Consider the following 13,805-nt stretch of genomic DNA (forward strand, 5'->3'; position numbering starts at 1 on the left):
GGATGGGAATGAACTCAGGCTGGTGTGGTGATAGCGCTGAGACTTAATCCCTAAGCCACCAGGGAGGCCCCATGTCAATATTTTAATAAAATTATTTGATTATTAAAAGTGTCAGATTCTGGGAACATGGTGGACTAGGACACACTGGAATCTTTCCCCACCCAGACAACAATTGCACAGACAGAACTGTCTAAAGTAACTACCTTGGAACACTAGAATCTGTTGAACGCTTACAACTTCTAGGGAAATTTTGGATGGCAATCTGTGTTAATTTTGCTCAATTTCACCACTTCTATTCAACATAGCACTAGATTTCATAGAACAATTACATAAGAAAAAGAAATGAAAAGCATCTAAATTGGAAAGGAAAATAATCTCTGGAGATGGTATGATCTTACATGTAATAAAACCCCAAAGACTCCACATAAAAACTGTTAGAAATAATGAATTCACAGGACACAAAGTCAAAACACAAAAATCAGTTGCAATTCTACATACAATCTGAAAGAGATATTACAAAAATAACCCCATTTGTAAAAGCATCAAGAGAATAAAATACTTGAGACTGAACTTAACCAAAAGATGAAAGGTTTGTACCATGAAAACTACAAAACACTGCTGAAAGAAATTAAAGATGACAGAAATAAATGTAAACCCACTCAATGAACTTATTTACAGTAAATGGAAACCCATGAAACGCTGTGTTCATGCCTTAATATTGTTCAAATTTAAGAGAGGAACTGGGGTAATCTTCCTTGTAGTTCTTCTGGCTTAGGTGAGTCTTCTGTCCTTAACCATACAAACATCTTTTCATTTTAACTATCTACATACAAGCTAAAATGGAAATCTTAATTGGAATGAATTATTTAAGTATTAATAGATGGCATTTTAAGACTTTTGATAACTATCAAATCTGTACCAAATTTAAGGGAGGTCAATGAATTCCTACTAGCAATAGGCATTACTATTTTTAACTCATTTTTAATATAATGGGCAAATAAAATCTTAATGTAATTTATTTATTTTTATTTGGCTTTTAGAGCATTTTTTTGCCATTTGTAATTCTTTCTGAAATACCTATTCATTTTTTATGGATTTGTAAGAGCTTTATATTTAAAATATTAAAAATAACTATCCTATTTATAGTTTTACTGAAAAGAAAACCCAATTTAAAAACTTTTAGGAAAAAAATAAGAAAAAATTGCAAACCTGGGATAGGAAAAAGATTATAGAAAACATAAATAACAATAAAAATTTTTGAACAAATTTGCTCTGAGGAATCTATCTAAAGAACACAAAAACACTAATTCAAAAGGAAACCTGTACTCCTATGTTTACTGCTGCACTATTTACAGTAGCTAAGATATGGAAACAACATAAATGTCCCAAAACAGATGAATGGATAAAGAAGATGTGGTACATATTATAAATACAGTGGAATATTACTCAGCAACCAAAAAGGATAAACTCATGCATGCCATTTTTAGCATCATGGATGGAGCTGGAGAGGATTATGCTAAGCAAAATAAGTCAAAAAGAAAAATAAATATCAGAAATTATATTGTAGTTTCACTTATATGTAGAATATAGAGAAACAGAACAAAGGATTAGGAAAGACAAAACTGGCAAGTTGACCACAGATCTGTGGACTATAGTAAAGAGGGGAAGGGAAGGGGGTCAAAACAGGAGAGAGAAGAGCAAATGGGAGAGAGGAGATGGCTCCCGGGTGCAATGGTGATGGGAAAACTATGGAATCTACACCTGGGTGGAGAAATCAAATGCTGTCCAAAAATTAACAGTGATGTAAGGAAATAAAAAAATTAAAAAAAAAAAAAAAGAATTGACAAATTAGGCTTTATTAAAAGTTTTGGTCTTGGGTCTCCCTGGTGGCGCAGGGGTTAAGTCTCAGCATTATGAAGCTATCAGTAGCCCATTCTGCTCCCTACTGTCTCTGGAGATCCTCTTCCCTTACCCTCCACCCTCCCCCCACACACCCCAGCTCTTATATACATAAATAAATAAATAAATAATCTTTTTAAAAAACAGTTCTAAATTAGAAAGTCATAAGATTAGGTAACTGGTTCTATCAAGCATCAAGTAAAGAAGTGCTAAAAGGCCTCTATACTTAGGCTTGATAACAGCACAATCTAAAATTAAAAAAAAAAAAATCAATTGAATAGAAGAACCCAACAAAAGAATCAAATAAATCTGGGCATTTAATAACACGAATACAATAATATCTTACATCAGTGGGGAAATTATGGAATTTTGAATTAGAACAGTATTTGGTAAACAGACATGCAGGGAAAAAAAAATCAGGATTTTTACAGTGCTAACTTAAACTTTTACAAAAATTACATGTTCAATAATAGACCTAAGTATAAAGAATTGAGCCAAATGCTTACTGAAATAAAACATGGGAAAATTTGTTCACACTTTTGGAATGGTAAAGTTTAAGTGAGAAACAATATCTAGAAACTAAAAAAGACCAATGTAAATGTATAGTTTAAAATTTCTACATCGCCAACTTAAAAAAAAAACAAAACTCTTAATTGGTTTGGGGATGGGGTGGAGAAGGAAAAATGGATTATATTACCAGGCACATCAACAAAATCATAAATAACACTTGATAACACTCAAAGTTGATGAGGGTATGGAAAAAAAAAAAGCTCCACATTAGGGAAAAATAAATGAGAATACTTTTTCTTGACAGCTATCAAAATTCAAAACATAATTCTTAACCCAGGAATTCCTTTCTTTTAATGATAGCCACAAAGCTGTCATTAATCACAACTGATACTACCATTTGTATAGAAAATATAAAATAATATACAGAACATCAATTAGAACTGGTATTATTTTAAAGCTATAGTGATTAAGATAGCGTGTATTTGCACAGGGTCAAACTGGTGAGTGGGGAAAAAAAAGAGGCCATAAACAGTCTCACAAGTAGAAATTTATAACACAGTATAAATTACTGGCATAACAGAAAAGGATTTGTAAATAAATGGGACTAGGATAACCAGGAAGCCATGAAGTGGGATTTCTACATTATACAAAAACAAAATTAAATTCAGACAGACTAAAGACTTAAATATTAAAGTAAAAGCAATATAATTTTTAGAAGAAACACAATGTGGAAGATTATCTTTATGACTTTTGGCTCTGTAAGAATATTCAAAACAAGACAGAAAATGTGCAAACGTTAACAAAAAATACTGGCAAGTTGACATTTTAAATTATATGATTCTAATCATCAAGAACACAGAAATAAACCTGGACATCTATGGACAATGAAGCTATGACAAAGGAGCCAAGAGTATACATTGTACTGAGAATGTAACTGTATGAGGAGATAGTCCTTTAAATATGAGATTAAGTTAAAGTGAGACCATTATGGTATGACAATCTAACCTGACTGGTGTCCTTAAAGAGTTTTGAAATTAACAAACAGGGGGCATACATATACAACAGTATAAGTAGCACAAAAAGAGACAGCAAGAAGGTGGCTATCTGTAAACCAAGGAGAGAGATCTGGAGAAAGAACAACTCTGCCTCTATCTTGGATTTCTAGCCTCCAGAACAGGGAGAAAACAAATTTTGTTGTTTAAGTCACTTAGTCTACAGTATTTTGTTATGGCAGACCTAGCAGACAATTTTTAGTTCCTAAAAAGTAATCACTAATTGTGCAAACTGTAGAGTTTTTCCAACATTTGCACTGACAGGATTTCTATATAAACAGCTGTAAAAGAGAAAAGTTATAATAGAAAATACAATCAGAAAATAAACTCCAGGGAAATACAACTTCCAAACAATGCACAGCCCAAACTCAATGCAGAATGAATGGTGAGTAAATGCATGAGTCAATCATTACCCATGATTTTCTCTGTAAATATAAGACATAGCCACTAAGGAAAACAGTGTGGAGTTTTCAGTCCCACTCTAGATACCCACCTGAAAGATGCAAAAACCCTCATATGAAGGGATATATACGCACTCCTATTTTCACTGCAGCACTACTTATGACAGCCAATTTATAGAAACAACCTAACGGACCAATGACAAATGAATATGTGTATTAAGAAGATGTGGTATTTATATATCGTGGAATACCAGAAGCTAGAAAAAAAAAGATGAAATCCTGACATTTGTGACAACGTGGATGGAACTGGTAGGGGATATGTTAAGTGAAATTAAGTCAGAAGGAAGAAGAACAAATACCAGATCATTTCACTCATACATGGAATACAGAGAAATAAAACAAAGGAACAGATAAACTAAACCATGACAACCCCCAGAAATCTAATTAGAGAACTGAAGCAACCAGAGGGGAAGACTGGGTTAGGGGAAGCAAGAAAGAGGGGAATGAAATACTGTGAAGGATTATGGGTGCTTTGGTGGTGGAAGTGATATGGTTACATACATCTGTAGAGGTGTGAACCTACTCCTCCAAATTATAAACAAAGTTGTAAAGCACTGTTAACTCAATAATAATACAATAAAAGAGACAGATATTCTGTCGTAACTTTCTGAAATAATTCCATTTCAATGTCATAAATTCAAACAAGTGTTATCTGCTTGAAACTGAAAGTCATTCAAAACTTTTTGTCAAGTGTCCCATTTGTAACTCAATTCATAATTATATAAATATATTAAGAGAACATAAGAAAAATAACATTCCAAAGCAACAGGTATTCAAATAAAGAACTAAAAGGCTAATTAATAATGAATCACAATACATAGCTCTAAATTGACATAAGACAACAGTAAACAGCCAACTATTTCTGGCTGCATCCTTATTTCTGGGCCAATAGATATCAGCAAAGTATGCCCAGAAACTATGGACCAATACATGAAAAAATTATTTACTTGAATCCATTCACTTTAAAGAAGGAGTTTAATACAGTATCCTGAAGGAGCAAGGAATTAACTATAGCCCCAGAATCACTGAAGAATACTTTTTCTCCTTTGAAGAAACCACACGATCAATAAAAATTGATTCCAGGATAGAATGGTACACTATACGTATTGGTTTAATGTCAAAGTTGGGCAGTACAGCCAAGAGAAAATACATTTACTCTTAGAACAAGGAAGAAGATAAAAGAGGAAGCTTATATTTTAACATAAAAAGGCATTTACCCTTTATTGCTGTTAAATATTATTCTAATTCAATTCAAATGAACAGTCTGCTACAGGTCATTATTTATTACAGAATTATTCTCAAACTGAAATCTATTTTGAAATTTCAGTATTTTTAAATAAAATATTTTAAGTTACCTAACTAATGTTTAGTAAACTGATTTCAAGGAAGCCTTAGATACTATACATCTCAGGTTAAAGGACCATGCTCCCTAAACTTCAGTGTAAACAAAACTAATCCAAAAGTAGCTTTTTGCAATGTTTACTTTGCTTTGTAAGGTTGGAGAAAAGAAGTAAAAAGAGAGTATTATTTGAATTATGCCTTTATGAAGAAAGCATTGCTGCATCCTTGCCTCTTGGCTATGTGATGTGGCTGTTCCAACCATCAGCGTGAAGTATGTTTTTCCAACTCCTTAATACTAGGCTGGACTTTCATTGGTTCTAATCAGTAGAAAGTGGTAGAAGAAGCCCTACAGAGGAGACAGGGATACCCCAAACAGCAGACAACACAGACTACCAAACAAGTAAGTGAAGCCATACCGGATTCTCTACCACCATCAAATCATCACATGATTGTAGCTACATAATGGACCTCAGTTAGAATTACTGCCCAAATAGCCAGTGCATAGAATTATGGGAAATCATAAATTATTTCTCCTATATGCAGCTATTTGGGGTGAATTTTGTGACCAAAGCAGTAGATAACTGATACACATGTTTTCTTTCAACTTAATTCTCAGTTCAGGTTCCTTAAAAAAAAAAAAAAAAAAAAAGAGAGAGAGAGAGTATTATTTGGTCTTTACTAATGTATTTCAGCCAGAAGAATATACCACTTGATTAGCGGTATCTATTAGCATTGCTGAAATTAATCAATATACCAGACATATACACTAAGACATCATGAGTTGCTTCATTCAATACATTTCACTGAATCATTCATTACAATCTTCTTTTCTCTAATATAGAACCTTTAAAAGCTAAATACAGTTTCCAACTTTCCCTTATTATGAATGTCCATGTAACAGAGTTCTAATCAATGGAATATAAGAAAATGCCTACTGGCTTTCTTCTTCCCAGCTCTTCTTCCTATTGTTAGATCTAGATCTCTAATCATCCTCTTTCAATGAAGCAAAGGTCAAGAGAAGTCAGGAGCTAAAGCAGCTGCATAGTTCCAAGATGATGGTAATAAGGAAAAAATAAAGGCCTATTTATTTAAAACCATTCTTAGTTTAGTATTTAATTATTTGTAAAATCACATTCTTAAGCATGATGGAAATAAGTGAAGCATAGGACCATGTTGTTTAAATCTATGTGGTAAGGCCTTTTCCCCCAGAAAGGAGAGGGCAATTATGCAAGACAGTCCTTCTCAAACTTTTCCACCAAATGTCTTTTATTAGCAAGAACCAAAATATTTAAGGACATGAGGAGAAATAGCAAGGTGTCACTATCCACTATTTCTTGAAAACCTTATGTTTTATCTTATATGAAGTTCACATACACAATTACCATATAAACAATCCATACAAATGACACATTAACCTAGTGAAGTGACATACCATAAATTTCAATACGAAAGTAAGATTTGAAAGTTTCTTTCTTGTTTAAAAACAAGTTCAAGAGGAATCCAACAAGATAGTGGAAGTGTGAACACTTGGGGTTACCTGTTCACATACAACCAAATTAGAACAAAACCTGAAAAATAAAGCAGCCGAAACATTAGAAGCACTATCATGACAGAAAGGGGTAGGAAAAACTGGAATTAAACTGTGTTTGAGTGATACCAGGCCAGTACAACCCACAAGAGGAATGGGTGGCTGCTAAATGGAGCCCCTCTGCTGTTAACTCTATGGCACATGCCCACATAAGTGACTTTTAAAAATGGGCATTCCACTGCAGATGAGAATGCAGTCAGTGTGCAGGACAAAGGGTGCAACACTGAAGAAATACAGGAATAAGATTGCAGAATGTAATTACTTTTTGTGCCTTAAGTCCCAAACTAGGACAGTTGGAGCATGAAGAGGGTGACGAATAGCCAGACTGGATCACCTAGAACAGGCTATTTTTTGCAGCCTGAGGCTGATATCCAAATCACCTGCCTTGCCCCCACCAAGAGCCAAAACCAAGACAACTGAATGCTCTCACTAACCAGTTTGAAGCAAATGGATCTTAATAACAGAAACAAGTATCCCAGGTAAGCCCTTTACCACAAAAGCAAAAGAGAAACTCCTGACTTGTGACCCTATCTCAACAACAGTCCCCACCCAGAGTTACAGCTATTGTTCAACCATTGCCTACAGGTTGGTGTTGGCACAAGACTGTACAAGATGTCTTGGCTGAGGAACTGGCCCAGAGGAGGGGATCACTATGGTCCCCAGCACATAACTTGTATGGAAAGCTTGAACCACTCACTGATGCTCACTGGAGCTATCCTTTCAGTGCCCTATTGCCCAGATACTTCCTATTACCTTTACTGGACCAGTTTCCCAGTCAGCTGAATGGGTGCAAAGGCATGGTCTATGAAATAACAGACCTATAAAGATCCTCAGCAAAAAAAAGACCTAGGATTGCAATAAATTTCTTATGAGAGAAGTATAAAACAAATTTATCAAGAAAACGCCCTATTAAAATCCATAAAAACTAAAAGCAAAGCGACAGAACAATAAATCACAAGTGCTGGAGCCAAAACACAAACCACCCAACCCTGAAAGAAGCTTTGATCCAGGGCCTCCCTGGTGTTGTAGGGATTAAGTCTCAGCGGTATCACACCATTGCTGTTGCAGCAAGATTTTGATCCCTGACCAGGGAGCAAACCCACATATGGCAGAGCAGACCTCTCCTGTCTCGCCCATTGCTCCCCTTAGCAGTTTATTTCAGTATATCTGCCTGTTTTGCTCCCCACTGTCTCTGGTGAATCTTCTCACACCTCTGGCCTACACCCCAGTTCTTGTATGCATGAATAAATAAAAATAAATCTTAAACAACAAAAAAAAAGAAGTCTTAATCCAGCAGAACTGTGGAATATGGCTGGTAAGGAACTTTACAGTATAAGGTTATAGTTATAACAATGTTTGCTGAATGGTTGCAAGACTAGCAGATAATCAAAAACAGGAATGCACTAAAGATTGGGAAAGTAGGAGACTGTTACAATTAGAAATAATGGATCTAAAAATTACTACAACCAAAATTTAAAAAGTACAATGGAGGGCCTCAAGAGCAGACAAACACAAATAATGGAGCGAATCAGTGAGCCAGAAAGCACAGTGATGAAGAACATACAAACAGAAAAGAGAATTAAAAAAAAAAAAAAGACAATAGTGTAAAAGCTCTTTGGGATAATCTAAAAAGAAATAATATCCATATCATGGGGAGGAGAAAAAGAAAAGTACCGAAAATTTATCTAAAGAAATATTTACTAAGAGCCATCTCAATATGGGAAATGAACCAAGAGGCCCAAAGAGTTCCAAATAAAATAATATCAGAATGACACACTCCAAAACACATTATAACAAAATTGCTGAAAGCCAAGGACAGGATATTAAAAGCACCAAGAGAAAAAAGAGTAACCTACAAGGGACTACTTATTAGACTGTCTGCTGACTTTCCAGTGGAAACCTTACAGGTAAGAAAGGAATAGCAAGAAATATTTAAAGTACTCAAAGAAAAAGAGTTCCAGTCTAGAGTAGTTTATCCTATTACTGGATGAGTTTCCCAGTCAACTGAATGGGTGCAAAGGCCAGACTATTATTCAAGACATAATAAAGGGTAAAGAGCTTCACAGAAAAGCAAAAACTTTAAAGAATTATCAATATCAAGCAAGATATGAGAGATATACTAAAGGAGCTACTATAAAGCAACAACCAAGCAAAATATAGAGGTAACAGATAACTGATTATACAATATTAAGGAGAATGAGGCAGGTGAAAATTAGAAACGATAAATGAATACAGCAAAATGGCAGGTTACAAAATCAATACACAATTTGTTGCATCTTTACATACAAATGATAAACAAAAAGAAATTAAGAAAAGGATTCCAGGGCCTCCCCAGTGGCGCAGCGGTCGAGCGCTGGGTTGCGAAGCTGCCTGCAGCCTCTGCAGCGCCGGTTTGATCCCCGGCTGCTCCCCGGCCACTGGAGGAGGGTCCCACATGGCGCGCAGACCTCTCCTGCCGCCCACTGCTCCCCTCAGCAGTGTACTTTGGTCCTCTGCCTGCTCTGCTCCCTGCTCTGACTCTGGTGAATTCTCTCACCCTCCCGTGCTTCTGACTGTACCCAGTGCTTGATAAATAAATAAATAAATAAATAAATAAATAAATAAATAAATAAATAAACAAATAAATAAATCTTTTAAAAAAAAAGGAAAAGGATTCCATTCAATACTGCATCAGAAAGATTAAATATGAGGAATTAATCTAACCAACAAGGAGAAGGACCTACACAATGAAAATACAAGATGTCATTAAAGCATATAATTTATGACATAAGGAATTGTGGGAAGACTTTCCATGCTCATGAATGGTGAGAATAGTCAAAATGACTATTCTGTCCGAAACAATATATAAATTTAACACAAACCCCAATAAAACACCAACAACAATCTTCATATAACTGAACAAAAAATAATAAAATTTATGTAAGTTTAAAAAAACCTTGAATAGCTAAAGTACTCTTGAGAAAGGAGAGAAACAGAGACATCGTGTTACCTGACCTTATGCTATAAAGCAACAATAATTAACACAATATGGTAATGGAATAAAAACAGACATATGGATCAATGGGACAGAAAAAATTCCACATATATATCAATATTTAATTTATGATAAATGAGCCAAGACCATACAAATGGGCAAAGGAGAGTCTCTTTAGTAAATTGTGCTGGGAAAACTGGAAGCCTCATGTTTAAAAAAAAAAAAAAAAAAGTTGGATCACTCTAACTCCTTGTACAAAATTGAATTCAAAGTAGATAAAAGACTTAGATATAGGGCCACCCCAGTGGCACAGCGGTTGAGCGCTGGGCTGCGAAGCTGCCCTCAGCCTCTGCATCACCGGTTCGATCCCCGGCCCCCAGGTGACGGTCCCACATGGAGCGCAGACCTCTCCTGCCACCCTGCTGCTCCCCTCGGCACAGGGCAGTGTGCTTCATCGGTCTGCCTGCTCTGCTCTCCCCTCTGGCTCTGGTGAATTCTCTCACCCTCCCGCGCTTCTGACTGTACCCAGTGCTTGTATAAATAAATCTTTTAAAAAAAGAGAGAGATGTAAGGCCTGCAACAATAAAATATATAGAAGTGAACACTGGTAATATGTTTTATGACATTAATGAAGAAGTCATTTTTGAAGACATGACCTAACTGCAAGGAAAATTAAAGCAAGAATTAACAATTAGCACTTCTTCAAATTAAAACACTTTTACACAGCAAAAGAAACTATAAATAGTTAAAAGACATCTTACTGACTGGGAGAAAATATTCACACATTACATAACTGATAGGAGTTAAGATCTGAGATATACAAAAAAAAATCATTCAAACAAACACCCTAATTAATGGGCAGCCTATCTGAACAGACAATTCACCAAAAAGGATATCCAGAAGGCCAACAGATATTGTAAAAATGTTCAGCATCACTTTTAACAAGGAAGATGCAGGTCAAAACCACAATGAGGAATCATCTCAAACCTGTGAGAATAGTGCTAATATATTCAAAAGACTGCCAACAACAAGTGCTAGAGAGGACGCAGAGAAAAAGAAACTATTACACTGAATGCAAACCAGAATAGTCATTTTGGAAAGTGATCTGGATTTAATGCAATAAACTAAAAATGAAAATACTATAAGACCCAGCAATCCCACCTTTGGGCATCTATCTGAAGAACACGAAACCTTCAACTCAAAAAAATTATAGGTTTCAAATGCCCAAAAATAGATGACTGGCTCAAGAAGATGTGGTACATAAACACCATGGAATATTACTCAGCATTCAAAAAAGATAAACACATGCAATTTGCAGCAACATGGATGGCGCTGGAAGGGATCATGCTCAGCGAAATAAGCCAGAAAGAAAAAGAAAAATACCGGATGGTCTCACTCATAGCAGGAATCTAGAAAACTTAAATAAGGGACCAGGAAAATGAATATAAGAAAGTGAAAATCAAAATCAACAAAAAACTATGAACCAGAGACACTTTTGGGGGTTGGGGGGCGGGAGGGGAAGGATTGGGGTCAGAATGGGGCGTTTGCAATTGTATGGGGGAATATAAAAATAAAAATTTATTATTTAAAAAAAAATTATGGGTTTGACAATGTTTACTGCAGCATTATTTATAATAGCTACGACATGGAAATAACTTATGTGTCCACTGATAGAGGATTGGATTTTAAAATTATGGTATAGCCACACAATGGAGTATTTATCAACCATAAGGAAAGATGAAATATTGCCATTTACAGTCAAATGGAAGGAAGTTTGAGAAAATTATGTGAAAAGCATTTCAGAATGACAAAGACAAATACTGGATGTTTACACAGCAAATGATTCAACAAAGGAAAATACTTATAAAAACTAGCAAACAATAATAAATAAAGTGAGGCTTCTAAGTTAAAAGACTGAGGGGAGACAGGAAGGGTACAGGGATGGTGCTGGGGGGCAAATCAAAATTGTGAAATAAAAGAATTATTCTGAAAAATAAAAAATATGTTCAAGAAAAATTAATATTATAGGATGACTTTTTGGAATCCACTGATATGTTTGTTCCTGAAGCTACCTGTATTCCAGGCTAAGAAACCCAATTGTAAAGGAACTACATCTTTTCTAATAAAATAGAATCACTAAGGGTTAACATCTTGGATTATCTCCCTATGGGAAAAAGATAATCAAAAAACATTTCTGACTTATTAATGGATGTGCTACCTTCTCTCAGGGATTCTAAAACTTCAACAACTGTCACCACTAACTACATTTTAATATTCTTAATACAAAAAGCTTTATGACAGCTTCCCTTATGGGCAGTTAGCAAAGGCAAAATTTATAAGCATCTTCTACATATTATGGAAGAACAAAATAAATGTAACTTCCTTTACAAAGTTAAAGTTTCTGATTGTAATACAGCTCATTTCCTCCCAGGGAACTTTAGGTTCTGGTCTTACTGCATCTACTGTTTTAAAATAGCTAATTCTAACCCAAAGAATTGATCCTATGAGTTTGCTCAATTCTATTAACATTCATTGCCAAGGTATTGCCTTCAGGACAATTTTATAATCTCATCTCTAGATTAACAATTTTGAGTACCCACTGAATTTCCTCAGGTCTTTTCTCTGAGTTCTAATGCTAGAGATGACAGAAGAGTCCGTCTTTTTCTGGAGACTAGTAGTGGAAATTAACTTAGCTTTTGCTGATATCACTCCACATACATGCCTACCTGTCTACCTATACATGCACACATACATGGAGGCTTAAGATTATATGCAATAGTAAACAAATGGTTACCTCTTCATGATAACCTATTAATGTAATCATCTTAGATGGATGCCTCACAAGGAACAGCAGGGTTATTAGTAAGTGCCAGTAACACAGTAACTGACTTAACAAAAAAACCCCAACATTTCATTTCCAATAAGCAAGATGGTACTTATAGTAGTTTTCAAAAATTCAGAGCTATGAATAACAAAAATACCAGTCATATTAGAAAATAAACCCACACATTCATAGAACTGGTATTATGCTTAATGCACTAAAAAGAAGTATTTGTTTACCTTTATTGTTTTAAGCTCTGTCTATATGTATTAACCAAAAGTTGTGGGATAATATCCTCTTTTTATTAATGTTTTCCCAAACAGTGTTCCACTTTGACTGCTTATTAAAATTTTGATCTTAAATGTAATTGGTAGTTAAATACAAAATGACAAATAATGAGAAATGCAACCAGGATACTTGGTATTCTTTAGAAGCTATATTTCTGTATATAGTCTTTTGTCAATGCTATTTGGTGTAAAAATATTTTAGAGGTATTTAAAAATTCTATCCACAGAAGTATAAACAAAGAAAAACATCTTTACCCAAACTAAATTGCCTAATGATTTTCTAAGTAGCTAAAGTATAGTAACTTAGATGACCTTATACCTATCTTTAATTACCACATATGACCACAGCAGATATTCTCAATAAAGTATTTCCTCAATTTTCCCACCAGGGGGCAAGCAAGAACCTCAAGAAGTATTCTGTGATGCATGCCACAGCTCAAAATGACTTAAAGGGCTAGGGGTAGTGGAGAGCCAAGATTCAAAGTTCACAGAGATTATTACATGAATTGTGAGCAATGATATGCACCTTTCTTTAAACTGATTTATAAGGACAGCATTCTTAAAACATCTTTTAATACTTTAGAAGGTACTTAATTTGCCTAAACATAAAAGAAGGAAATTTTTTAGTGGGATTACCTTTAGAAAATATCATTTAAAAATACAAAGCCCTTTTCCTTAGACGCCTGCTGTGCATACCACATGAAGAAGCACACTGAACATTTGGGAAAACAAAGATGTGGGTTGGTTTATTTAAATCATGCACATGAATTTTACACCAGCTCACAGTTTAATGACCAATATATATGTTAACACTAGTTTTAAAAAAACTTTGTAAAAGAACACATTTTCCTTGCACAATTATCTTCCATGTG

The 13,805-nt window shown here is 34.8% G+C and overlaps 1 protein-coding gene across 14 annotated transcripts in view; it reads right to left on the bottom strand.

Moving 5' to 3' along the window:
• The window catches only part of DLG1 (discs large MAGUK scaffold protein 1), a gene marked incomplete at both ends in the record, with an annotated part of 194,164 nt that overhangs the window by 129,524 nt on the left and 50,835 nt on the right, over positions 1 to 13,805 (bottom strand). The window lies entirely within an intron of this gene.

Source organism: Talpa europaea (assembly GCF_964194135.1).
Source record: "Talpa europaea genome assembly, chromosome: 4".
Lineage (NCBI taxonomy): Eukaryota > Metazoa > Chordata > Mammalia > Eulipotyphla > Talpidae > Talpa > Talpa europaea.